Source organism: Eptatretus burgeri, chromosome 1 (assembly GCF_056783735.1).
Source record: "Eptatretus burgeri isolate ZD-2024b chromosome 1, Ebu_testis_v1, whole genome shotgun sequence".
Classification (NCBI taxonomy): Eukaryota; Metazoa; Chordata; class Myxini; order Myxiniformes; family Myxinidae; genus Eptatretus; species Eptatretus burgeri.
This window is the reverse complement of record NC_140961.1, coordinates 98037972-98065157: the sequence shown is the minus strand read 5'-3', so window position 1 is coordinate 98065157 and position 27186 is coordinate 98037972. Positions and strand designations below refer to the sequence as shown.

Genomic DNA, 27186 nt, shown 5'->3' with positions numbered 1-27186 from the left:
TTGCAAGACATGACGTGAATCATTTTAAAGTTTGTGAGGGCACAAACTGCCCTTGAGGGTAATTCCTGATTCTCTGGTGTTAACTTACTCTGAGATTAATGCAGTTTATAAAATTAGCACTTGCACTGCTCTGAAATATAGATGATGTGAAGTACCTACTAAAACAAATATTTCAACAGATAGCTGTATTTCTTGTTAAACACGACGGTAGTTTGAAATAGAGACTGAGAGGAGCAGCCAATTTTATAAGGCATTAAAACGATCCTATTACACTGATGCAGGGAATAGAATCAATGGTTACTCAATAAAAGTACAAAATTAAGTGTAATATGGGCAAAAAATTTATTTGCTCCATCTTTGATTAAACAGTCAAGTTTGACATTTTTCCAATGACAATGATGAAATAAACATTTTCCATCAGCAGTCAGTTACTTCAGTGACAATCTGACACACCTTTACACAGTCAGGCAGGCCAAAATAACCGAGTTACCTGTTGTTCACAATTCATATTGGCTAATTTTTTAACAACTAGTTAACCACATATTAAAAAGAGAGGGTGTGTGTGTGCATGCGTGCATGCGTGCAACGTGGAACGTGGAATGGCAGCAGTTCCAACTCTGGAAAAAAAAAACCAGACAGGTCATTTTTAGCTCACCTGGACTTTAGTCAGATGAGCTTATGTGATCAAGCAGTGTCAGTAAGTGAGTGAGTGAGTGAGTGAGTGAGTTCATAAACACTTCAGTCCTTATTGATTGAACCAAACACATGGTTTTGATGAAACTTGTCCACAACCTTCATACCTGACACTTAACGAAGGTGTATTGACCGCATCAAAATCTGCACTCATTAAGGGGTCTGCAGGGGGGGGGGTGGCAGGAGGTTGAACCCCCCAAAATACGTATTTGCTCTCTTCTCCGAAACTACACTCGATTTTGATGAAACTTTACCACAACCTTCATCACCAGTGATGTACCAAAGTGTATCGACCGCATCAAAATTTGCGTTCATTAATGGAGCCGATGAGGGGATTTTTGACCCCCCAAAATAGGTATTTGCTCTCTTCTCAGAAACTACACAAACAATTTAGATGAAATTTGACCACAACATATTTTCACCCATGATGTACCAAAGTATATTAACTGCATCAACATCTGTGCTCATTAAGGGCGTCGACGTGAGGGAGAGGGGGGTTCTGACCACCCCAAAATAGGTATTTGCTCTCTTCTCCAAACCACACACAGAATTTTAATGAAACGACAACAACCTTCATCACCCTTGATGTACTAAAATCTGTTAATGGCATTAAAAAAATTCAGGGTCTGAGTGACTGTTACCCTTGATCCAGGTGAGCTTCAGGACAGGCGGTCCTATTTTTCCAATTCGTACATTGTTTGACACTACGGGCGTCTCTGTGTGGTGTTTAATGTGTTCGAACAGCGATTGTTAATCGCTTGCCAAGCCGACCGTTCCTTATTAACCGTTTCGTTGGAGTGCTTAAGTCACTTGGATGTTCATTTACAAGCCGTGGTGATACATGGCGAAATAACCTACAATGCCGCTCTGCATAACACAATCAAAAATACCTTGAATGCAGTAAAAAAAAAAGTTCAGGCCCCACCTGCCTGTGTTGTGCACCGTGGTGTTGTGCGGTGCCAAGCTTGCCGTTCTTATCAACAGATGGATGGAGGGAATGATGGATGGGATGATGGAGGGAAGGATGGATGGATGGACAGAAAGAATGGAGGGAAGGAATGGAAGGAAGGGATGGAGAGAAGGGATTGATGAACCAAACCGATGTTTGCAAGCCAAAGCGAGACAGTAGATGGAAGTGGAAATGACTTTTTTTTTTTTTTAATCAGAGCTGTTGTCGTTTAAAAAAATAAAATTACAGACATTCATGACAATGTTAGGCGATAATGTAAATGAAGTACATATATAAATTTGTGTTCCATTGTCCAAGTGAAAACTCACAAGTTTAAAATACAGTATAACCTTGACCTCTCCGAGGTCATCTGGCGGTCATGCTGAGCACCGCCAGAGATGCATCAACTGGTGGAGTACTTTAGACGTTATTAGGGGAGGGTTGTTTCCAAATCTCAAGCTCATTGCAGATGCTGCAGGGAATTTAATGGCAGATGGACCAGCAAGTGGGAACTCTTTCATTCATTCCTTACACCTCATGCTCACTTTGTGAGAATGGAGTGTTGTGTGTTTATGAACAACTGTGGACCTTGCTGTGAATCCACTTTCCATCTCATCCGTCCATCCATCTATCTATCTATCCACCCCTTCCCTCATCTTATTGTGTGTCCTCACTCTCACACCCCTCCTTTCTCTCTCTCTCCACCCTCTCTCACCCCCTCTTCCAAATTTCATGAAGGGATAAACAATGGGTGGTTGTGATAACTTCCCACAGGTCATGGTGTTGCGGTTTGGAGGTGGTTATGCAGTGCTATGGTGTTAAGCATTGCAGGTAGGGTGTGATGGGCTCTATTGTCTCTTGGGTTGAGCCTGGTTTCAGGGTTTGGACTGTGGGGTTGGGCTTGGCGGTGGGTCTGGCTGCTGGAGGGGTGTTCAGTTGTCCGGTTCACACATTATTTGGCATTCCGGTGTGTGACCCCTCGGAGAGATACAGTTTCAGAGCAGGTCAACCCTGAATCAATAGTGTCTTTGACGTCCTGAGTCAATTTTGTAGAAGTGCCTTTGGCAGTGATTACAACTTTGAGTCTTCTTGGGTATGTCTGTATCAGCTTTGCACATCTGGATTTGGGGATTTTCTCCCATTCTTCCTTGCAGATTTGCTCAAGCTCTGTCAAGTTGGATGTGAAGCATCAATCAACAGCAATCTTCAAGTCTTTGCATAGATTTTCAATGGGATTCAGGTCTGGGCTTTAACTGGGCCACACGACGATTTTCAAGTTCTTGTTCTGAAGCCATTCCAGTGTTGATTTTGCTGCATGCTTGGGGTCATTGTCCTATTGAAATGTAAATCTTCGCCACAGTCCAAGTTCTTTTGCCTTCTGAAGCAGGTTCTCTTCAAGGATTTGCCTGTATTTGGCTCCATTCATTGTTCCCTCTATCCTTACAAGTCTCCAACCCCTGCTGCTGAAAAGCATCCCCATAGCATGATACTGCCACCTCCATGCTTCATGGTAGGGATGATGTTATATGGGTGATGAGCAGTGCTCGGTTTCTTACAGATGTAGTGCTTTGCATTCAGGCCAAAGAGTTCAATTTTCACCTCATCAGGCCACGAAATCTTTTGCCTCATGCTCTGAGAGTCTTTCACATGCCTTTTTGCAAACTCCAGGCGTTGCGTCGTGTGCCTTTTTCTCAGGAGTGGCTTCCGTCTGGCCACTCTCCCATAAAATCTAGATTTGTAAAGTGCTGCAGAAATTGTTGTCCTTCCGGCAGTTTCTCCCATCTCAGCCAATGAACTCTGTAGTTCTGTCAGAGTGATCATTGGGTTATTGGTCACCTCACTGACCAAGGTCCTTCTTGCCCGGTTGCTCAGTTTGTGCAGACGGCCAGCTCTCGGAAGAGTCCGAGTAGTTCCATATTATGATGGAGCTCACTGTGCTCTTGAGAACTTTCAGCACTCTATAAATTGTTTTATACCCTTCCCAAGATCTATGTCGACTCTCAATTCTACCTTGGAGTTCTATGGACAGTTCCTTGGACTTCACTGTCGAGTTTCTGCTCTGACATGCACCGTCAACTGTGGGACCTTATGTAGAAAGGTGTGTTTCTATCTCAATGATGTGCAATCAATTGATTCGGTAACAGGTGGACTCCAATCAAGTTGTAGAGACATCTCAAGGATGATCAAAGGAAATTGGATGTACCCGAGCTCAATTTGGGGTGTCTTAGGAAAGGGATTGAATACTTATTGACACAAAACATTCCAGCTATTAATAAATTCATTTGTAAAAATTTCTAAAAACGTGTTTTCATTTTGTAATTATGAGGTATTTTGTGTAGATTGATGACAATTTTTTTAAAAAGTTAATCCATTTTAAATTCAGGTTGTAACACAACAAAATGTGACAAAAGTCAAGGGGTGTGAATACTTTCTGAAGGTACTGTATACTTCTGTACAGGGCATATATTTAATTTAAAATTTCAACTCGATTCAACTTGAATAAGATACGATTCCTTTCGGCTCAGGGTAACCCTCAAATGTTCTACTTAACTGGGGTGACAATGACACGGTCATGGTACAATCCCTGGGTCGTGAAGACCACTGATCCAATTGCTTACAAAGCCACTTAGTCAAGACCACTCTCTCTGCTACCAACGTTTTATACAAATTAGACCGAAAACAGTTAAAGGGTTTCTCTAAGATCGGGTTACTTGGAACCAAACATGGAAATCCACATTTTTAGAGCAAAGACTATATAAGAATAAGAATAAGAATGATGGCAAGCCATGATGACGTCTGTGGAGCACTGCTGCCTTTAGCTGCCAAAAGCCAAAACTATTGGGAATGACCAAAAACCGTAGCTGGAGATAAAATATTGCCTTTGCTCACTTTTCATTACCATTGTAATGCCCAAGCGAAGCTCCTCAATAAATAGCACACAATAAAGAACTCGCTCGGGGAAAGTGAGGTGTGTGCCAATGTACGAGTATCCATCGAGAGTCAGATACAATTCAGTAAGAGCAATTCTGCAGATCTAAACAACAAAGCTGCACAAGGTGCAACAGGATGAGAAATGTAGGACAAGCACCTTATTTACTCTGAATTTTTTGACCCCTCCCTCCCCCGTGTCACAGGATGGGCTCTGAAATTTGTTGTTATTGTTGTTGCTTTGGTCTCCATGCACAAGCAAGTGCAAAATTCTACAGTTAATCACCTTTGGCATATGCTCCTAAGGTTACCATGACACATCAACAGGTGGTAAGGTAGCTGGTGCCTTGCAGGGTGTCTGCTCTGTTCTACAAAAGGACTATTCATAGAGCTGGAACAGAAAAACTAAACTGCCAGAGCACGGTTAATGGGAGTCTCGGACTGCTTGCAGCCATTAATGATACTGTAATGCTTGGTGAGCCCAAAACGGGCAGATAGCACGGGCAAGGGGAATGGATAAAAAGGTGACCTTTAAATGGCACCATTAAAAGAGCTACCGAGAACCGTTCCTATTCAAGCCCATTGCTGCAAACCATGTATGCACCTGTCAAGGTTTTCTGGAATTGAGATACGAGGTTTGTTCGGTGCATTTCAAGCAATTATTAATCATAAAATCCTTCGCAAACTTGGAGTGCAAAGACAGTCAATTGTGAGGTCTGCCTGATGAGAGTTCCACAAGAAAATGAAATGTTCTCAGCCTTCAGTAAGAGCAGAGCAAAGATATCTGCAAAATGCAAGTGGCCATTTTGGCAAGTCACTGCATTCCAGGGCTCCCACTTCCTTGGCCTTACTGCAGAATTCCACTTTGGGAAGATGTCCACAGATGCATGAAATAAGTTTGCACCCTTCAACTCAGACATTCCTACCTTATATTAAAAAAAAAAGTCTAAAAACAACCAGTGTCCTTCCCTGTCCAAATGCTTCACCAAGCTTTAGCGCTGAGATTCGGTACATCACAGTTCTTTGACGAGTCTTGTAACTTGGTTTTAATTATTGCAGCAAATGACAGAATTCAAGCAGATGTGACAGTAACTGATGTGGAATTTGATCTTCAAACATACTGAGCAGATCTTCAAATAGTCTTGTAGCAAAATTCTTGACAAAAGCGAATCGAGAAGATGTATTACATTGCATTTGCCAATGCAACAAATGCAACAAAGGCACTTTAATACATCTGCAAGCAACTGGAAATCTTGTCTGCCTTCCACCATACTCAAACTCCGTTATCACACCTCACACATCTCTCTGTCTCTCCACCCCCTTCTAACTGCCTCAAAGTCAAAGCAAAGGTTGTGCTGGTACCATGTGAAATGCTATAGGTATTAATCCATCCAGCCTGATCAAAATTTTAAAAGCACCTTCAAGAGAGAGATCGATTTTCCGAATTACTCACGAGTGCAAACTGCAGACTGTCTCAAAGGAAATACAATGGATCAAAGCTTACATTCTTGATGCACAGTGACATATGCAGTATATCCTTCCCAATGAGTTCATCAAGGATAATTCATGATGAAGGTTATGACAGTTTCTATCTTCTCTTCCAAATGTCAACATAATTGTGCAAACCAATCACAGAAAACATAAACAAATAAAAATGTAAATTCCGAGCCAGAGTCGTATTGTTTCATACCATGAGCAATATACAGGGTGAAACAGAAAGGACTAGATATTTTTAATATGGCATAACTTTGTCACGGGTTCGTGTTTCTTTTTAAAAATTCAATGTAATTAGCGGGTTTTTCTAATTGAAAAGTTTTTCTATAATTCGCGTTGAAAGGAAAAGTTATTCTAATATTCTTTACACAACATGAAGCCAGTTTTATGTCATTCTATCAAATATAAACGATACAACACATTAACTAGAGGGGGAGCACTCGGTAGAGTGCAAAACCTCCGCCGCCAATACTGCTAGGTCACTCAAGTGAACCTGATATCCTATTCATTCAATTTGACGTCAACAGTGCTCACAGAGTTATAGTTTGCAACTTTCCCTTTTACTTTTAACTTTTACATACTCAATTCATTCGTCATAACTAGATTCCTTGAGACAGAAATTGATTTTACGTGGGTATATCCACCTGAAGTTCCAAAATCAGCTGCAATTATAATTTTGGCATGTTTTTTTTTTTATTGGAAATCACTTAAAACATGTAGAAATGCAAAAAAAAAGAAATTGAAATTTTGTTGAAAAAGAAGTTGCAAAATTTTTTTTTCTCTAACAATTTTTTTTTGGGGGGGGGCGGGGTTAGAAATCACTTAAAACATGTAGAAATGCAAAAAAAAAAAAAGAAATTCAAATATTTCTTCAAATTGGCCACTATAGCGGCCATATTGGATTTTGGACCAAGTCCAAAATCTAATGGCATGATCCTTGGACCAGACCTAACCCCCCCACCAAGTTTCGTCGAAATCCGTCGAGGAGTTTTTCCGTAATACTGTTAACAAACAAACAAACAAACAAACAAACAAACAAACAAACAGGGGTGAAAACCGTAACCTCCATCCATCTTCGATGGTGGAGGTTAAAAAATATTGAGTCCTCTCAGTTTCACCCTATATAGATTAAACACATTTCTGACAGTCCAAGTCTTCAAAACTCCTTCTCGAGGTTTGTATCAGGGTGGCCCAAAAGTTGCTTTACCTTCCCCCAGTAAAACATTCCATTCATTCTTCAACTCTTTTCATATACAGGTTTATTGTGCAGTACTTACAATAATTAATCAGTCATTGTATCTTTATGTGCTCCATCATAATGGACGTGGCATCAACTGACGTGTCCTAAAAATCTGCTCTAGCACATTTTCTCTCTGCCTTTTCCACCCTGTCATTACATCTTCCATCTGCTTTGAAATCGAATAAACATCACTGCACCACATAAAAAGGTGCAAAAAACAGATCCCCTCAACTACAAACCTATCAGATTACTGACGATCATCAGCAAGGTCATGGAATCCATCATTGCAGTTGATATGAAATCATTCCTTTTTTCTCCAACAACTTCATTTCAGATCACCAATTCGGTTTCAGACAAGGTCTCACCACCTTGGACATGATGCTTCTACTCACCCAACAATGGATGGCGGCCCTCAATGTCAGAGATGAGTTCAGGGCTGTCTTTCTGGACATATCTCGTGATTCTGATACAGTCTGGCATCCTGCCTTGCTCTCCAAACTGTCTGCCTATGGCATCCAAGGCCAACTCCACATATTGCTTACTGACTTCCTCTAGTCTCATAGCCAACATGTGGCACTCAAAGGAATCCTTTCATCTCCTCTCCCTGTCAAGGCTGGAGTGCCGCAAGGCAATGTTCCAGGCCCCGTCCTATTCCTAATCTTCATCAATGACCTCACTGACTTTCTGGAAAATCCTTTTCACTTTATCTCTTTGCTGATAACAACACCTTCTGCCGTAACAACTTTCATCCTTCTAACAGACACGCAGCAGTCTCTTCCCTCTCCTCAGACCTTGACAAAAATCACAAACTGGTCCAGCACAATTTTGCTAACGTATCCATATTGTCCACCCTTTGCATCCTCCCATACTCATTGTTACCTGCACCCCTTGTTTGTCCATTTCTGTCTACTTTCTTCCTCCTCCCTGTTGTTGGTGTTTCACCTTATGTTGTGTCCTGATTTGGTATGTGGAAATCATTCTTCCACAAGCCTTGACCATGTCAAAAAAGATTTTTTTTTAATAATAATAATAATAATAATAATAATAATAATAATAATAATAATAATAATAAACCAGAGTTGGTGTCAAAGCCACCCAATGCTCGCCTGTTTATACATTTATCGTTTTTAAAACACGAGTCTAATAATTAATATTTTTTATAAAGCATTGCAGTGAAGTATAATTATAAAGCAATACATGTATTTGTATATTGTAATCAGTAACAAGAGCGCAAGTGAGCACAATGTACGCCCTAACAAGAAGGTATATACAGAATTGTGCTACTACATGGAAAACAGCATCCTGGTTGCCATGGCAACCACTTGCGATGACGAACGTATGTCACTACACACCGTCTCCACAGTCTATACCTATGCACCAAATATGAAACGTGAAAGTTGAAAACTTTGGGAGTTAGAGTGCGGACAGGAACGGACGGACAGACAGATGGACAGACGGACGGCCGGTATCACATAATATGCCTATATATATATATATATATATATATGTATATATGTATATATATATGTATATATGTGTATATATATATATATATATATATATATATATATATATATATATATATATGTATATATATATATATATATATGTGTATATATATATATATATATATATTGTTGCGGATTCGCGCCCGCCGGCGTGCTGACGGCCACGTAACTCGAATCGCGGCACGTCGCCCACCGGACGGACAATCCAGTCGTGACCCTCTCGGACTAACGCCGGGAACCAGTCACGGGTGGACCTTTCGGTCTCACCGCGATCGAGCCAATCAGCCCCCGCGTGGGATAGGGTTGCTCGCCAAATTCGACCTACCTAAGTACCCACGCGGAGGGTAGACCGGGCGATCGCACCTCGCCGCAGGTCGACTTCGGACACGGGCCACTTAAGCGACCCGTTCCGTACTATCGGGATAACCGAGCGGTGTTATCGTCGACCTCGACGGTTTGATTAATTATCGGGCGTATTCAGCCCACTACCAACCCTTTACGTGAAGCAAGATGGGGATTCAATAGAGGAAAAGACGAAGCGAAGCGGGAGAACAGTTCAATAATAAAGCACATTTATTCGCGGCACACGGGAAGCACACATTCAATTCCACCAAAAGCACACAGAAAAGACACAATTCAATTTACACAAAAAGCAAATGCAAAAGCGAAAACACAATGCAGAGCTAATACCGACTACCGAGCACACGGCAACACTTATACAATTCTACTTCACAGACGGCGCCGACAACACATACCCAAAACCAAGGAAAAGAAATACCCTCAAGGATGAGGCGGGCCTGAGGCCGAGACCGGGTCACGCCTACCCGTCTGGTGATGAGACGCGGAGCGGCGATGGCGCCTCAACTCCGCGGGCCTCGCGGACAGTGTCTGGTAGGGGGTGGGAAAGGGGCCCCCTTGGTCGCACTATCTCAGCGCGGGGGGAAACAGGAGGGGGTTGCTGATGCTCGGGGTATAGAGGATCTTTATTATCCCGCGACGAGCGTCTCCACCTCGGCCAGGTCGCGCTGTCGGCCTCCCTCGGGTGCAGCTTCCTGCACGACGCGAGCACCCCCTCGTCTGGTGTCGCCACCTTTCCACAGCTCCGTCCCCTCCGTTCCGACTCCAACGCACACGACGAGCAGCTCCACCGCCCGCGAAGTCTTGACTCTCTGTTTCCGACTCTCCTACTCTCCTACTCTCCGCCTCTCGACTCCCCGACTCCTTTCTGACTGACGAACACAGTCCTTTTATCCCCCCGTAGCTTCGCCTTTGACCCCCTCCCTTTGACCTTTCACCTCGCTCCCCATTGGCCCGAGAAAAAGTGGGCGTGAAGGCTTTTTGATCCATAAATTTGCATATATCGATCGCCCTGGAGGCGGGGCCAAATCGCCCCTCGCTCACCGATTGGACGGCAAAAAGTGGGCGTGTGTCGTTTTTGATCCGTTTTTGAAGCACAAAATCCGTGATTTTGTACACGCTGTTCGACGCGCGCCCTGCACGAGTCCAACACCGGTACCCACAGCGGGGCAAGAACGGTGGCGATGCTACGGTTGCGAGGTGTGACGGGAAGGTCGTGGCGGTTGTGGTGAAGCGGCGTTGTGGTTGGTGGTTGATGTTGTGATTGTGGTGGTAATCATGGCGGTTGGTCCAAAATAAAGATAGTAAAAGAAAAACGGCTATCCTGAAGAGTCGCAGCTCGCATAAATGACATGTATTCCCACTAGACAACGGGTTTGGGCCTAACTACACATGCACTTACCGAGATACCTCACCTAAGGGACCTGAATGGTGGTTTGCGAATTTGGTAACCACAACACTACCCCCTCCCCTTTTTACAGACTCGTCCCGAGTCGTCAAATTTTCGTGTGCCATCATGTGTAGTTTTCCCCTAGTACATTTTACCTACGGATCCCTGAGTGCGACATTCATGGTATTCGTGTCCCCAAAATAAATAACCTGAGGGCTGCGTAACTACCTAAACAAACTCACTCACATGGACGACTCACACAGTTAGCAGGGAGCCAGGCTGCCCACATGCAGTCTCTGGCTCAAACAATGCAGGTGACAGGGAACGTGGCTGGCTGCTCACACACAGTCCAAGGCCTTCCTTTTTGAACTGAACGCAGTGAACCACAACAGTGCATGGGCTGCACAAACGCAGTCTCCGTGCCAGCTCAAGTGGCACACGCAATGAGCACAACGAATGGATGGATGGACACAAACACGGTGCACGGGCCGCCACTGCAGGCCCGTGTTGTAGCTGCCAACAGGGCAGTTCTCGCAGCTTGCAAACTGTTGCCTTGCGGATCCTGGCGCACATGGAAATGAACAGCGGGGGGGGCAAAGCAAAAATTGAACGGGGCTGGTGAACATGGGCAGTGGGCATGGCATGGCAAAGGCAGCAGGCAAACACAGCCCGCAGAATAAGGCCGCTGCAGGCAAACACAGCCGGCAGATGAACTGGCCGGCACAGGCCTTGAAGAAAAAACAGGCAGCCGGCAGATGAACTGGCCGGCACAGGCCTTGCAGCACAGCAGCTGCAGACGAAGTTGGCCAGCCTTTGCCGTTCCGTGGAGGTTGGTGGAGGGAGTGCGGTGGTGCTGGCCACTTGGAAGGCGGGCTCGGACCTACCTACCTGTCTCCCTCCCACCTATCGCCTTTGCCTGTCACTGTACATACCCACTCCCTTAATTTGTCAAAACCCAATTTAGCCCCAACTTAATTTTTTTTTTTGTTGTTTTTATTTTTACTCCCCCACTATAAATCGTCCCCTAACCCCCTTTATCGTCCTTGTTCGGCTAACCTATCCTGTCACCTCGCCTACTCCCAACCCCTACGTTCCCTTCCCGGAGGGGAACAAGGGAGAGCTAACGTCCTGTGTCGAGGCCCAACGAAGCCTCAGAAAGGCCTCCCCAGAGTTCGGCGATCTATAACCAAAGTGGGTCCAGCGGCCCACAACGACAGCGAGGGGATGGATGGTGCGGAGGGGTACACTTCCTAATCTACCCTATCCATTTAACTGTTAAACTACCCCGGGGCTTTCAACAAGCGCCTCTCGCTTAAAGTATTGGTTCTAACAACCCAGATTCCCGTCGCCTGTGTTGGTGTCCTCACAATTTCGGGCCTCGCCCCCCAATTTTCTCTCCGTGCCCTCACACGGTCTCCTGGCTGGGACACGTGGCTCCCTTTGGCAGGCACGACCCTCTGCCGAATCTCCCGCTATGGCACCCCCGGGCACTACACTGCCTCCGAGCCTACCAGCTCCCTAACACCGGGGAGTGCCCCCCATGGCACCTCCCCTGAAACGCACACGTGGCAGGCCGGCCTCCCGGGCCCCTTTCCGAGGGTCACCCGTGCCCACAACACTGCCCACGCGGCTAATGGCACCCCGGGCCCCCGCACCAAGCAGGCGCACCCGTGCCCACTACGCTATCCCGGCCCCCCATGGGCCCTTGGCCTACCACGGCCGACTAGCCTGGTGCCCGGGGTACCCACTCAGCGATACTCACCTTTCGCAGCCACGCTCCCAAGCCCGTCAACAGGGCTCCTGCACCACTCCAAATGGGTCTCGAGCCTACTTTCCCACCAACAGCAAAACGACCTCCATTTTTCAATTTGACTAACCCAGCTAACTCACTTTACTCTGACCCCGGGGTCCCTTGGGCGGGAGTCACTCCTCCCCCCAATCACTCATCGCACCATGCATTCCCCATTCACTCCACACACACAGACCCGCTGGCCTCACTCACTCACCAAGCACATGCCTCACAACTCACCAACTCTTCAACACACACACCGCTGAACTCTGCCATCCTTCTATCTGCATCCCCTAACTAACTCGTGCTCCCACGTCGTCCCTTAAACTACAGCACGTTCCTTTTAACACTACGTAGCTAAACTACGTCCCCTCTACACATCCACAAGTCTGTCACTGTCTTCTAAATCCAAAAAATCATTTTATTTCCCAACCTAAATCTGGCTACAATCCCTCTAACTAATCCATTCCACGGACTCCATGAGGACTTACCCCTGCCCCATGAAGTCGGTCTAACTAAGCTAACCCTTCCCCCTAACTAGTTTCCATCCTGTGCCCAGGTAAGGGGGTCTTCCACCCCTTGCCCAGGAATCCTGTGCACCCGAAAGTGAGGCTTGTTTTTTTATTTTTTTTTTCCATGCGCAGCACCTGCGCGGCAACTCGCGCACTTTGCACCTGCCCGTGACGTCATGCAGCTGCACGTGTTCCTCGTCCCTCCTTGGACGGTACCATCCGGCAGAGATACCCCTCCTGCCGGATTCCAACCACACGTGCAGCCATGACGTCACCGTGCGCAAAAAAAAAAAACACAAGCCCCACGTCTCGAGGGGTTCCCCACGCGAACACATGTGCTTTGCCCGTTGGAGCTTAACACACACGATCGCGTGGAGAACCCGTCCGGTCCAAATCCATTATCCTGCCTAAACTTTGTCCGTCCGCGGGATCGGCAAATCCACCGCGTGCGTTTCCGGACCGGGACTTCACTCTCGCAAGCGAGCACGTGGCGGTCTCGTGCGTTGCACAGCACGAACCGCGTGCTCGCGGCTGGGTGAACCCGGCACGGTCCTCGAAACAACTACAGCCGCTACTCGGCTTTCGTTTCTCCCATGTCGCCGTCGTCGCCTCCATTCAACCCACGCACACCTGCGTGTTACGACGCACACAGTCCACTCCATCACATTCACACCGGGAGATGCGGCTGCGTGCTCCCGCATGCCAACCGACATCTCCCTCACATACCGCTCTCTCACACACACGGTCTCCCTTGCACACAGCGACCTTGCACACGGCCGTTCACTCACGCGTGCCTCACTACTCACACAAACCATACTACTCACACACGCGGGGGCACTCAACCGCTGTGCCTCATCCACACACCGTGCCTCACTCATACACGCGGGGGCACTCAACCGCGGTGCCTCATCCACACATGCGGGGGCACTCAACCGTGGTGTCTCATCCATACTCCGTGCCTCACTCACACACGCGGGGGCACTCAACCGCGGTGTTTCACTCACACTGGCCGTTTCATCCACACACACGGCCTCACTCACACACGGTGCCTCATCCACACACGCGGGGGCACTCAACCGCGGTGTCTCATCCATACTCCGTGCCTCACTCACACACGCGGGGGCACTCAACCGCGGTGTTTCACTCACACTGGCCGTTTCATCCACACACACGGCCTCACTCACACACGGTGCCTCATCCAAACACGCGGGGGCACTCACCCGCGGTGCCCCATCCACACTCGGCGTGCTGGGAAGCACGTACTCTGGCACCATCGCCACCACACCACTCACACACGGGGTCGCTTCCACACACGGGGACGCACTCACACCTTGCACCACACACACAGGGACAACCACACTGGGGATTCGTGTCCCCACAAGGGTCTCCGGGGCCTCTATACCCCCCAAGCTTTCCGTGCACCCGTTCGCAGCACTCGCCCCTCAACCTCGCAAAGCACGACCGAACTCACCTGGCCGTGACTCACCTCAAGGGGGCATACTCCCTCCCCTCGTTCCTGGAGGAGGCCATCCAGGTGCTCGCACTGGGTCTCTACCCAGTCCGCCAGCTCACCCCCTTTATCCTCCACTACCTCCGTGTGTGTGTGCGTCACTTACCCCGTCCTCACCGTGCAGTCTCTCCTCTATCGTTCCCTTCCCGGCTACCGTCACTGCCAACTCTTCACCCTTTACCTCCCTTGTCTCAACTATTATTATTTCCTTTGTCGTCATTTCGTGTCTCGTCTCACACGTTTTGGTCTCCCCATTTAATTTTTCCCTTTTGGTCACCGTCGATTCCTCTGTCACGACCCTCGTCCAACACGCCCCCCAAATTATTTTTTCACCCGCCTCCACCGCGGGCCTGTCAGCCGTTGCACCCCCTTCCAGCTCGTTTGCTCCCACACGTGGAGTCGCCATTCCCAGCTCCCTGGTCACGGCCTTCATGCCCGCCTGCAGGCATCGGCCCATGTTCTGCGTCTCACCCCGCAGCTCTTTCATTTCTTTTTTCATTTGCTGTGTATTCGCATCCATCGTCGTTTTCACTTCATTTGTGTTTGTATCCATCTTTTTGTTCATTTGTTGTGTATTCGCATCCATGTTTTGTGTATTCGCATCCATCGTCGTTTTCACTTCATTCATTTGCTTGTTCATGTCTTTCATTTCGTTTTTCATATTCGCATCCATTTTTTCGATCATTTTCGCATTCATCTTTTCGTTCATTGCCGCCAGCATGGCGCATAGCTGGGCCATGTCGGATGCACTCAGCTGAGCCGTTTCGGCAAGGGTTGGGGAAGGGTTTTGGTGGAGAGGGGGGGGGAGGTGTCATACACTGCGGCAGCTGCCGCACCCATTTCGGGCTCTGGGTTCAGTTGGGCGAGTCCGTGTTCCTGCACAATCAACATTTCCTGCTCGGGGATTCCATCCTGGACCATGGATCCTACACATTCTACATCCATTTCTAATACCCCCGGCTCCCGCTCGCCTTGAGACGCCATCTTGCTTCTCTTAAAGGGTTAATTTCGCTCGCTCGTAATTTGGAGGGAATCGGGGGTCGCTTCTCTCACCCCTGGACCGATTCCCGTGAATTTAGCCGGAGACAGGAGAGCCCGTTTTCCTGTTCTCCGATACCAGTGCCGCGAGGAGGGCGATGAATTTGTATCCCACTCCTGACACCAGTGTTGCGGATTCCGCGCCCGCCGGCGTGCTGACGGCCACGTAACTCGAATCGCGGCACGTCGCCCACCGGACGGACAATCCAGTCGTGACCCTCTCGGACTAACGCCGGGAACCAGTCACGGGTGGACCTTTCGGTCTCACCGCGATCGAGCCAATCAGCCCCCGCGTGGGATAGGGTTGCTCGCCAAATTCGACCTACCTAAGTACCCACGCGGAGGGTAGACCGGGCGATCGCACCTCGCCGCAGGTCGACTTCGGACACGGGCCACTTAAGCGACATGTTCCGTACTATCGGGATAACCGAGCGGTGTTATCGTCGACCTCGACGGTTTGATTAATTATCGGGCGTATTCAGCCCACTACCAACCCTTTACGTGAAGCAAGATGGGGATTCAATAGAGGAAAAGACGAAGCGAAGCGGGAGAACAGTTCAATAATAAAGCACATTTATTCGCGGCACACGGGAAGCACACATTCAATTCCACCAAAAGCACACAAAAAAAAGAAAACACAATTCCATTTACACAAAAAGCAAATATAAAAGCGAAGACACAATGCAGAGCTAATACCGACTACCGAGCACACGGCAACACTTATACAATTCTACTTCACAGACGGCGCCGACAACACATACCCAAAACCAAGGAAAAGAAGTACCCTCAAGGATGAGGCGGGCCTGAGGCCGAGACCGGGTCGCGCCTACCCGTCTGGTGATGAGACGCGGAGCGGCGATGGCGCCTCAACTCCGCGGGCCTCGCGGACAGTGTCTGGTAGGGGGTGGGAAAGGGGCCCCCTTGATCGCACTATCTCAGCGCGGGGGGAAACAGGAGGGGGTTGCTGATGCTCGGGGTATAGAGGATCTTTATTATCCCGCGACGAGCGTCTCCACCTCGGCCAGGTCGCGCTGTCGGCCTCCCTCGGGTGCAGCTTCCTGCACGACGCGAGCACCCCCTCGTCTGGTGTCGCCGCCTTTCCACAGCTCCGTCCCCTCCGTTCCGACTCCAACGCACACGACGAGCAGCTCCACCGCCCGCGAAGTCTTGACTCTCTGTTTCCGACTCTCCTACTCTCCTACTCTCCGCCTCTCGACTCCCCGACTCCTTTCTGACTGACGAACACAGTCCTTTTATCCCCCGTAGCTTCGCCTTTGACCCCCTCCCTTTGACCTTTCACCTCGCTCCCCATTGGCCCGAGAAAAAGTGGGCGTGAAGGCTTTTTGATCCATAAATTTGCATATATCGATCGCCCTGGAGGCGGGGCCAAATTGCCCCTCGCTCACCGATTGGACGGCAAAAAGTGGGCGTGTGTCGTTTTTGATCCGTTTTTGAAGCACAAAATCCGTGATTTTGTACACGCTGTTCGACGCGCGCCCTGCACGAGTCCAACACCGGTACCCACAGCGGGGCAAGAACGGTGGTGATGCTACGGTTGCGAGGTGTGACGGGAAGGTCGTGGCGGTTGTGGTGAAGCGGCGTTGTGGTTGGTGGTTGATGTTGTGATTGTGGTGGTAATCATGGCGGTTGGTCCAAAATAAAGATAGTAAAAGAAAAACGGCTATCCTGAAGAGTCGCAGCTCGCATAAATGACATGTATTCCCACTAGACAACGGGTTTGGGCCTAACTACACATGCACTTACCGAGATACCTCACCTAAGGGACCTGAATGGTGGTTTGCGAATTTGGTAACCACAACAATATATATATATATATATTGTTACGGCTGTGGAAATTCGCAAACCACCATTCAGGGCCAGTAGGTGAGATAACTCTAAGTACATGTGTAGTTAGCCCCAAACCCGTTGTCTCGGTGGAATTTATGCGATTCATTCGGGCTGCGACGCTTTGAGATACCGTTTTTCTGTTCTATCTTTATTTTGAACCAACCAAGTCTCAACCGCCATCACACAACCACCTTAACCACCATGCCAGCCATCGTCACCAACTACAACCACGCTCCAACACTCAGACAACGACAACAACGCCAACAGCCACGGCCTTCACCTTCACAACTCAATCCAGCAAACATCGCATCACCGTCATTCCCAAACGGCACCATAACCATCAACCCACCTCCGATAAACCCTCCACCACCCTAACCTCTCTCCTTCTACGGCCATTCCCGCACCACCTGTGAACACTGAGCGTCGGGCTGTCTTGGGCTCGTTCAAGATATGCACCGAGCCGCGAGTAAAAATAGCGGCCTTTCCGAGGGAGAATTCAGATCAAGAATGCTACACACCCACTTCTGATCCGTCCAATTAGCAAGCGCGTAGCGGCTTAGCCCCACCTCCAGGCACGTTTGTGTGAAATCGATATATGCAAATTCTAGGATCAGGGGAGGTTCACGCCCACTTTTCCTCCATCCAATTGGCGAGCGTTGCTCCGCCCCCGAGGTCATCCTGATCCGGAAATTTGCATATTGTTTTCTTCTGCCGGCCTATAAAATGGCGAGCGCAAGGCGAATCGTGGCAGAGTGCGTGTTGGCAGGGCAGAGTGAGTCGAGTCATCGGTGTGGCAGAGAGTGGAGTCGGGTGGCGAAGGCATCGAGTTGGGTTCTGCAGTCGGCTGAGGAGAGTTGCGGAAGAGGCCAAGGAGCTCGGGTCCGAGGCGAGAAGGACGGCGGTCGGCGACGAGGTCGCGGTGTGAGATCACTCGTCGCGGGACCCAAGCCAGCAAGCCATTCTCCCTCCCCAGGGCATCAACAATTCCCACTTTCCCCCATGCTGAGATAGTGCAAAAAGGGGGCCCCGTTCCCACCCCACTCCAAATGTCGTGCCAACAAAACCCACCAAGGAGCACGGAGTCGGGGCACAGCCACGCGGCCACATCTGCGGTTCGTCCGCCAACGCGTCACGAGGACGCGGGTTGGACCCACCTGGTCTCGCGGACCTGGCCGCTCCTTCAGGTCACGCGCGCATATTGGCCTACAGGCCCGTCTGCCCCCTTGTCTATGAGGGTGGCTTCTTTCCTTTGCTTTTGAGTAAATGTGTGTTAGCGCCGTCTGGAAAGTAGAACTGTATAAGTGTTGCCGTGTGTACGCGTATTCGGTAGTAACACTGCGTCGTTGTTTCTTTTGTTTTAACTGCTATAGGTGCATTTTGACTGTTTGGCTGTATATGTGTGCTTTCCGTGTGTCGCGGAATAAATGTGCATTGTGTGAACTGTTTTCCCGTTTCGCTTCGTCTTTTCTTTACTGACCCTCCATCCTGCTTCACGTAAAGGGTTCATAGTGGGCTTAATACGCCCGGTAATTAATCTGAACCGTCCATGTCGGCGATAACACCGCTCGGTTATCCCGATAGCACGGAACGGGCCGCCCAAGCGGCCCGTGTCCCGAGTCGACCTGCGGCGAGGTGCGATCGCCCGGTCAACCATTCGCGCAGGTACTTAGGTAGATCGAATTTGGTGAGCGACCCTATCCTGTGCGGGTGGGCAATTGGCACGATCGTGGTGAGGTTAAACCCCCACCCGTGACTAGCTCCCGGCGTTGGTCCGAGAGGGTCACGACAAAATTGTCCGTTCCGGTGGGCGAGGCGGCCGCCATTCGAGTCGAGCGGCCGCCCGCACGCCGGCGGGCGCGAATTCGCAACAATATATATATATATATATATATATATATATATATATATATATATATATATATATATATATATATATATATATATATATATATCAGGCGTATAAAAAATAGTGTGGTAGATAAAAACATTAGAAAGGAAACTAGAGGGGGAGCACTCGGGAGAGTGCAAAACCTCCGCTGCCAATACTGCTGGGTCACTCAAGTGAACCTTATATCTTATTCATTAAATATGTCAACAGTGCTGACAGAGTTATAGTTCTTTTCTCCAACATTTTTTTTGGGGGGGGGGGGGGTTGGAAATCACTTAAAACATGTAGAAATGCAAAAAAAAGAAATCGAAATTTTGCTGAAAAAAAAAGTTGCAAAAATTTTTTTCTCTAACAATTTTTTGGGGGGGTGGAGGGGGGGTTGGAAATCACTTAAAACATGTAGAAATGCAAAAAAAATTTTTTTTTCTCGAACAATTTTTTTTGGGACCAAGTCCAAAATCTAATGGCATGATCCTTGGACCATACCTAACCCCCCCCACCAAGTTTCGGCGAGATCCGTCGAGGAGTTTTTCCGTAATACAAAAAAAATAACATTTTCACGCTCACGCTCACGCTGACGCTCACGCCGGGGGTATCGCTATAGCTCTCTGTTCTTCGAACAGGCGAGCTAAAAACAATTCCCCGACATTCATGGCATTTTTTAGGAACTCTCGAGGTTAGCATTTTTCGCAGCGTCTCGTGTCGCGAACGCTGCTCATAGAGAGCTTGGCGTTGTTGTTATTCTTCTTGTGAAGACAAAACCTTAATCTCAAGGACTCGGCTCTTGGATATACAAGATCCGGATCGCCTTAAATACTGAGCACAGGTACACATCCTCACATCGACGGTGCCTTTTGAGAGCGTCTATCATGAACTTTTAAATATATTCGGACATTTGCTTTAAAGTTTCGAAAAGTTCACGTTACTATTTAAAGATTATTCCATTTATTGTATTGTAATTTCGTAAATACATTATTTATTTCGTAAATACACGATATATCGTAAATAGGTAAATACATTATGACGGGTTTCGCTATTGGCTTAATGAAGGCACGTGACGAAATATCAGAAGTTGTTGTTTTTAAAAAAAAAAAAATTTTTTTTTTAGCCGACAAAACCTTTAGGACGCTGCTCTTGGACACATCTGTCCTTGTTTGTGAATAGCGTGGTCCGCCAATATAGCATATGCTATTTCAAAAAATTATTGGGCCCAATATGTTCCACAATCAGGCATTGCTTAGCAGAGGTATGTCTTTCTCGTTACTTTTGTTATTGGAAGCAGCGTTGGAAAAACACCACGATAAGCTATCTATACACCTTAATATGGATTTTGCCCAAGGCAGAAAAAACCCCGTGGGGGAGGGGGGCAAATTAAGTCGCTACAACTTCCATCATGTCACCGTTAGTCTGCCTGTCAAGTTTGGATGAGATTGGATAAGTAAGGACCAAATGTATCACAGTTTCAACAGACAGACACCAAATTGCATATTTTAGTATGACGTAGAATCAATTTAATAGGAAAAACAAAACAAAAAAAAAACGTACAAGTTGTACAATTCACACAATTAACTTGAAGGGCACTCGGTAGAGCGCATACCTCTGCCATATAATGCCTGATCCACGAGAACATATCTGGCCCAATCAGTACATTTTTGAAATATCAGCATATGTATTTTTTTTTGGCCCAATCTCTCAATGGTGAAGAATCACTTCAAAAATTATCAGATCCACATCCGGATTCGGATCTTCACCAAAACTGAACCAATTATTCCTCATCACACATCCAACATGTTCACCAAGTTTCGTCCGAATCTGTCCACAACTTTTTGAGATATCACGCTACATATAATTTTTGGCCCTAATCCCTCAATGGTGAATCATCACTTTTAAAATTCTAGTAGTCGGATCCGGATCCGGTTTTCACCAAAATTGAATCAGTTAGTCCTCGTCATACACCTAACCCTCTGCACAAAAATTTCATCCAGATCTGTCCACAACTTTTTGGGATGTCTTGTACACAGACAAACAGACAGAAAGGGGTGAAAACATAACCTCCTTCACCTTCACCGGTGGTAGAGGTAATAAAGTTGAAATTCAATAAAATCCTTTAATTATTGAAACATTTAAAGTATTGTTTCTAGCTAAGAAAAGGTCACTATTGACACCAAAAGTAAAAATTATGGACACAAAAATATCAATAACAAATGCATTTTGAACTCTAGGGGAGCACTCGGTTGAGTGCAAGACCTCCGCCGCCAATACTGCTGGGTCACTTAAGCGAACCTGATATCCTATTCATTGTAGGTCAAAACGGATCACTCTACTGAACCACGATTGAATAAACTAAACTAGATCGACGCGCATGTAGAAATGCCAAAAAAAAAAAAAAAAAAAATCGAATTTTTTTTTTTTTTTAAAGGTGCAAAATTTCTGTCTTTTTTTTCTCTAACAAATTTTTTTTGAGTTGGAAATCACTTAAAACATGTAGAAATGCAAAAAAAAAATTCAAATATTTTTCAAATAAAATCGAATTTTTTTTGAAAAAAGTTGCTAAATTTTGTTTTTTTTTTTCTCTCACAAAATTTTTTTTTGGTTGGAAATCACTTAAAACATGTAGAAATGCAAAACAAAAATTCAAATATTTTTTCAAAATGGCCGCCATAGCGCCCATTTTGGACTTTGGACCAAGTCCAAAATCTAATGGCATGACCCTTGGACGATACCTAATCCCCCCACCAAGTTTCGTCGAAATCTGTCCAGGAGTTTTACGTAACACTGTTCACAAAACAAACAAACAAACAAATAAAAATGGCCCATAGGGCCAGGACTTGACGAGATTCAACAAGATCGCGTACCATCGAGAATATTGAGCGATAATAGGTATTTTTGGGGTTAAACATAGTTTTTAGGGTCAACAATAGTTTTTAGGATCAACAAAAGATTTAGGTTCTAAAATAGTTTTTGGGGTCAACAATAGTTGTTTGGGTTAAAAATAATTTTTTGGGGGTCAAAAAGTGTTTTTGAGTCCAAAAATTTCAAAGTTTTGTTTAGTCGAAAATTAAAAAACCAAAATTTCCGTTAAATTGTTCACTGTGAATGGTAATTTTTCTGAATATTTGGTGGCATTATGATTCATAAGTGATCATGACTACCATGAAAAACCGTAGATAGCACTTTCCATGTTAAATTAAAATACCTGTCACCTCCGTAACGGATGTGACCAATTTTTAATCCAGTCAAAGATACTCCCCTCCTACGTCCCTATTTCAAATTTGAAAGGAATCCGTTAAGATTTGGCAGAGACATGAATTTTTGAAAATCGGCCCATGCTAAAAGATACGGATTTTCGCGATTTTCAGGAATTTTTCCTGACCTTGACCTTTGACCTTGATATGCCAAAAGTTATAGGGTTCTATTCTGGTGGCCAATAAGTCCATTGCTGAAGTTGCATGACATTCCGACTCGAAATGCGACCTGTAGAGCGAGACGTACTCACAAACAAACAAACAAAACAAACCAACATACTTGACAAAATCGTAGATTTCGTCAAGTAACAAACAGACAGGGGTGAAAACAGTAACCTCCGTCCATCTTCGATGGCAGAGGTTAATGAACCAATTGCTTAACCCCACTTTTCACTTTGCATGTGCAGGGTAACAAAGTCAGGGTCAGGTATGGGAGCATGTGCCAGAACAGCGCGTCGCTGCGTCCACTTTCCGCCGGTACTCCAGGGGCCTCCGTCTGGCCATCCCCCAGGCAGATGCCAGGCCCATCCCCATCTCCTTGAGATGATGGTCAACCTGCTGCAACCATGAGGCACGTGGTCGGCCCACTGGCCTCCTCCACTCATGAGACTCCCTCGCTGAGAGAATCTGGTGAGCAGGATCAGCGTCAGGAAAACGAGCCACATGTCCATACAGCCGCAGCTGACGCTCACGGACTATGCAGGTAACAAATCTCATCCGAGTCTCTCTCAGCAACCGCTCGTTGGACACAAAATCCGACCAGCGATAGCCAAGGATTCTCCGAAGAGACCTGGTACCAAAGGAATTAAGTCTCCGTCTCAGATCCTTGGTCAAAGTCCAAGTCTCGCACCCATAGAGCAAGACTGGAAGTACCAAGGACCTGAAGACTCGGACTTTCGTCCTCCCGCACAGGTACCGGCAGCGCCACACCCCATGATCCAGTGAATCCATGACTCCCCAGGCCCGACCCAGACGTCTATTGACCTCCGGCTCACAACCTGCGGAGACATGAATATCACTGCCAAGGTAAGTGAATCTATCCACGACCTCAACATCCTCACCACAAACAGACACAGACAGGACAGCAGCATCCAAGATGTCACCGAAAGCCTGGATCTTTGTTTTGACCCAAGAAATCCGTAATCCCAACGGCTCCGACTCCTCATTCAGCACCTCGAGGGCCCCCAAGAGGATGTCTAAAGTCTCCGCAAAGATGACTGCATCATCTGCAAAATCAAGGTCCGAGATCTTGACATTGCCAAACGATGCACCGCAACTTGATCTCTCCGACATCCTCCCAAAAAATCCAGTCCATACAAGTGCTGAAAAGTGTGGGGGCAAGTACACACCCCTGACGAACTCCAGTAACAACTGGAAATAAGTCAGAGATGGTACCACCACACTTCACAGCACTCTCAGTACCAGAGTAGAGTTCAGACATCAGATCGATCAGTTTTGGTGGCACCCCACGAAGACCAAGAATCCTCCAGAGGACATCCCGATTCACTGAATCGAACGCTTTACAGAGGTCAACATAGGCTGCAAGCAGCCCCTGCCGAAACTCTCGTCTGCGTTCGGTGAGGACACGAAGTGCAAGGATACGGTCAATCGTTGACCTCTTTGGTGTAAAGCCTGACTGCTCTGGACGCTGGTGCTCAAGCAGATGGTGGCGAACCCTATCAAGAATTATCCGAGCAAAGACCTTGCCCGGCACTGAGAGCAGCGTCACCCCTCGGTAGTTGTTGCAGTCTTGGCGATCACCCTTCCCTTTCCAGAGAGGGACAACAAGGCCCCTCTTCCAGTCAGTTGGGATGATGCCTGTGTTCCAGGCAGAGCACAAAACTGCATGCAACGACGCGAGTGCAGCATTTCCACCAGCCTTGAGAAGTTCGGCATGAATGCCACAGATCCCTGGAGCTTTGCCCCGTTTCAACTGGTTCACCGCAGCCCGTGTTTCCACAAGCGATGGTGGACCACAGTTGATTTGAGGGTCAGCAACAGGGATTGTAACACCCTTGACGTCCAACTCGACAGCTGCGGGATCAGCCTGGTACAACCGCTCGAAGTAACCGGCCCAGCGGGCCTTCACTTCAGACTCCTCTGTCAAGAGCCTACCACTCTCTGCTCGAACTGCAGTGCTCCGAGGGATGGGCTTGGATGAACGTAATGCGCGAATTCCCCTGTAAGCGGGACGAGAATCACCTGTCCACAGGTGATGCTCTACCCCCTCACAGATTCCTCGCACATAGGCCTCCTTGTCCACCCTCAGTGCACGTACAGTTTTACGCCTCAGCTCCCTGAACAGCTCAGCTCTGCCATTCAGCCTGGCCCTGCGACTCTGGTCAATGGTATCCAGTGTCCCTTGAGAGACAAAATTCTTCTTTGCCCTGCGGTGAACTCCAAGGCATCCACCGGCAACATCAAGGACGGTGGTCTTGAAGGTGCTCCACAACTCTTCAGGACCCCCAAAGCACCCAGACCCCCAAGTGTCCACTCAGCCTGTTCGCAAACTCCTCAGCTACTCTCTCATCCCTGAGCTTGGCAACATCCAGCCTAGGCTGGGATGGTACCATTCTCCAGGATTTAAGGTGCAGCTTTAGAGTTGCTACAACAAGCCTGTGGTCAGTATTGAGGAACTGAGCACTCCGGTAGACCCTGCAGTTCTGGATCATCCTCCAACGACCGTCAATGAGGACATGGTCAATCTCCTTTGCCACACCGCCAGCGTTGGAATACCAAGTCCAGCGATGAGCTTGCGGGCGCTGAAACCATGAACCAGCCACCCTAAGTCCATGACTTCTTGCAAAGTCAAGGAACTTAGTGCTATTCTGGTTCATAGTTCCTGACCCATGGGGACCAACACACACCTCATAACCATCCCTATCAGTTCCAGTCGATGCATTGAAATCCCCCAAGACTAGAAGTGTATCTCGTCTGGGGCACTGATCAACCACAGACTCGAGTGTGGCGTAGAATGTGTCCTTCACGGTAAGATCACTCGCCTCAGTCGGAGCATAAATAGAGACCAGGGAAATGACACCTAAGGAGTGACGAATCCTTAATCTCATAATACGCTCGTTGACCGGTGTTACCTCAATTATCATTGGGGTCAGCTTATTGGACACAGCTACAGCAACTCCTTGGGTATGGTAACCATCAGAGCGACCAGACCAATAGTAGGTGTAACCACCCACCATTATCTCGCCGCAATCCGGTCTCCGAACCTCAGAGAGAGCTGCAATCCCGATGTCCAAACGCTTGAGCTCAGATGATAAGAGACAGGTGATCATCCTCTCTTAGGGATAGGACATTCCAGGCACCCACCCGAAGGGACCGCCTCAGGTTAACCCAAGGAGACCGCCGTCTGGTGGACGACACCTCAGCACCACTCCGACACACTCTCCCGCAATCTGACCCAGGGATGTTACCCCGTGGTTTCCCTCCTATCAAAGATTGGGGGTCCCGAAGGCTTTGCCCCAATCCCATCATCCGGTGAGCTGCCCTGCGAAGGGAAGCTGCACAGGAGGTACTCCCACGGAGTGGGTTTTCAGATTTTTTTGCGTTTTTGCGTTTTGCGGAATGAAGCGTTTTACGGTGGCTGGAGTGCAAATCCTGCCACCAACCTCCTAATAAGAAGTAACCCAACTGCAGGAGGACGTCCGCAGACACAGTTGGGCACTAGATATGGATGGCCGTTGGCTCACAAGGAGCTCCTCCGCCCTTTGACAGGTTTTGTTTTTAATCCTGCTGGGTGTCCATATCCAAACACCCTCCTCACCAGAAAACCTGGTGGGGGAGACGGTTTAGTCGCCGACAACCCGACCATGGAACAGGTTAGTACAGGTTTACATGGTACCTGTAGCAGGTCACAGATCGAACCTGACCTGACAAAGTATTATTTTTACGTAGTTAGCTGTACATAAATGTGCCAATTAATCAGTGTATATTTACTGTATTAAGTGATGCAAATACCAAGTTAAAGATAAAGTATCAAAGTCACTCAAAGCAAGAGTTCATTGCTTATAAACAGTGACAACCTGGGCTAAAGCAGCATTAACAAAAGTAAACAGAATTTTGAAAAAAAGGTTCATTATTAAAAGTTTTCATATCCATTCCTGCTTTTTACTTCTGCTCTAAAGAAACCAGGAAAATAGGTTAACTGGGTTGCTTGTTATCAGTTTAATACATTAGATACACCACAACAACAATTTTGAAAGTTCATGAGATGGCAAGATCAGCAATCATATAAAAGCTCAGTTTTGGCATGCCTGCAATCAGTCCGTCCTTCCTTGCCTGCATGCATCCGCCTGGCCATCAACAATTGTCCTATTGGGGATACCACAAATCAGGCTCAATATGCAAACAATATGAAATATTTGAGTAAGGTGAGGATAGATGGGCCAGTTTCAAACAGTATAATGTAGTTGAGTAAGGTGAGAATAGATGGGCCGGTTTCAATTTACATCGAAAAAAAGACAAAAAAAAAAAAAAAAAAAACTCTTCCTCCTTCATCTTCTTCTTCACTAATGACAAGGTGAGTCTCATTCAATCCAGTTTCTCCTTTCAATTAGATTCGGAAAACACCAATTACACACCACCTTTTAAAGCATCATCAAAGCAGGTCACTCAACTTGCAACACAGGTGAGAAAAAGGATACGAACAAAAAAAAAAAAAACAGTTGATATTCAATAATTTATTAGCATGATTTTTAAAGGGTGAAAGTTATTTGTTATTTATTTTCTCTGGAAGCGACGGGTCTTACATTCGAGTTATAATTAGAATGTAGCTTTTTCTAA

General features: G+C 47.2%; 2 protein-coding genes and 1 long non-coding RNA gene across 6 annotated transcripts in view; 1 reads left to right on the top strand and 2 right to left on the bottom strand.

Annotated features, from left to right (window-relative positions):
• Positions 1-27186, bottom strand: part of LOC147035019 (cytoplasmic polyadenylation element-binding protein 2-like) — a 201076-nt gene that overhangs the window by 134896 nt on the left and 38994 nt on the right. The gene's annotated exons all lie outside the window — the stretch shown is intronic.
• The window catches only part of LOC147035020 (general transcription factor II-I repeat domain-containing protein 2-like), a 43522-nt gene that overhangs the window by 1813 nt on the left and 14523 nt on the right, over positions 1-27186 (top strand). The window lies entirely within an intron of this gene.
• Positions 324-6826, bottom strand: LOC147035021 (uncharacterized). Its single transcript, XR_015061047.1, has 2 exons — positions 1619-6826; positions 324-617 (listed from the first exon to the last, which is right to left on the bottom strand). It is a non-coding gene; the product is annotated as an uncharacterized LOC147035021 (long non-coding RNA).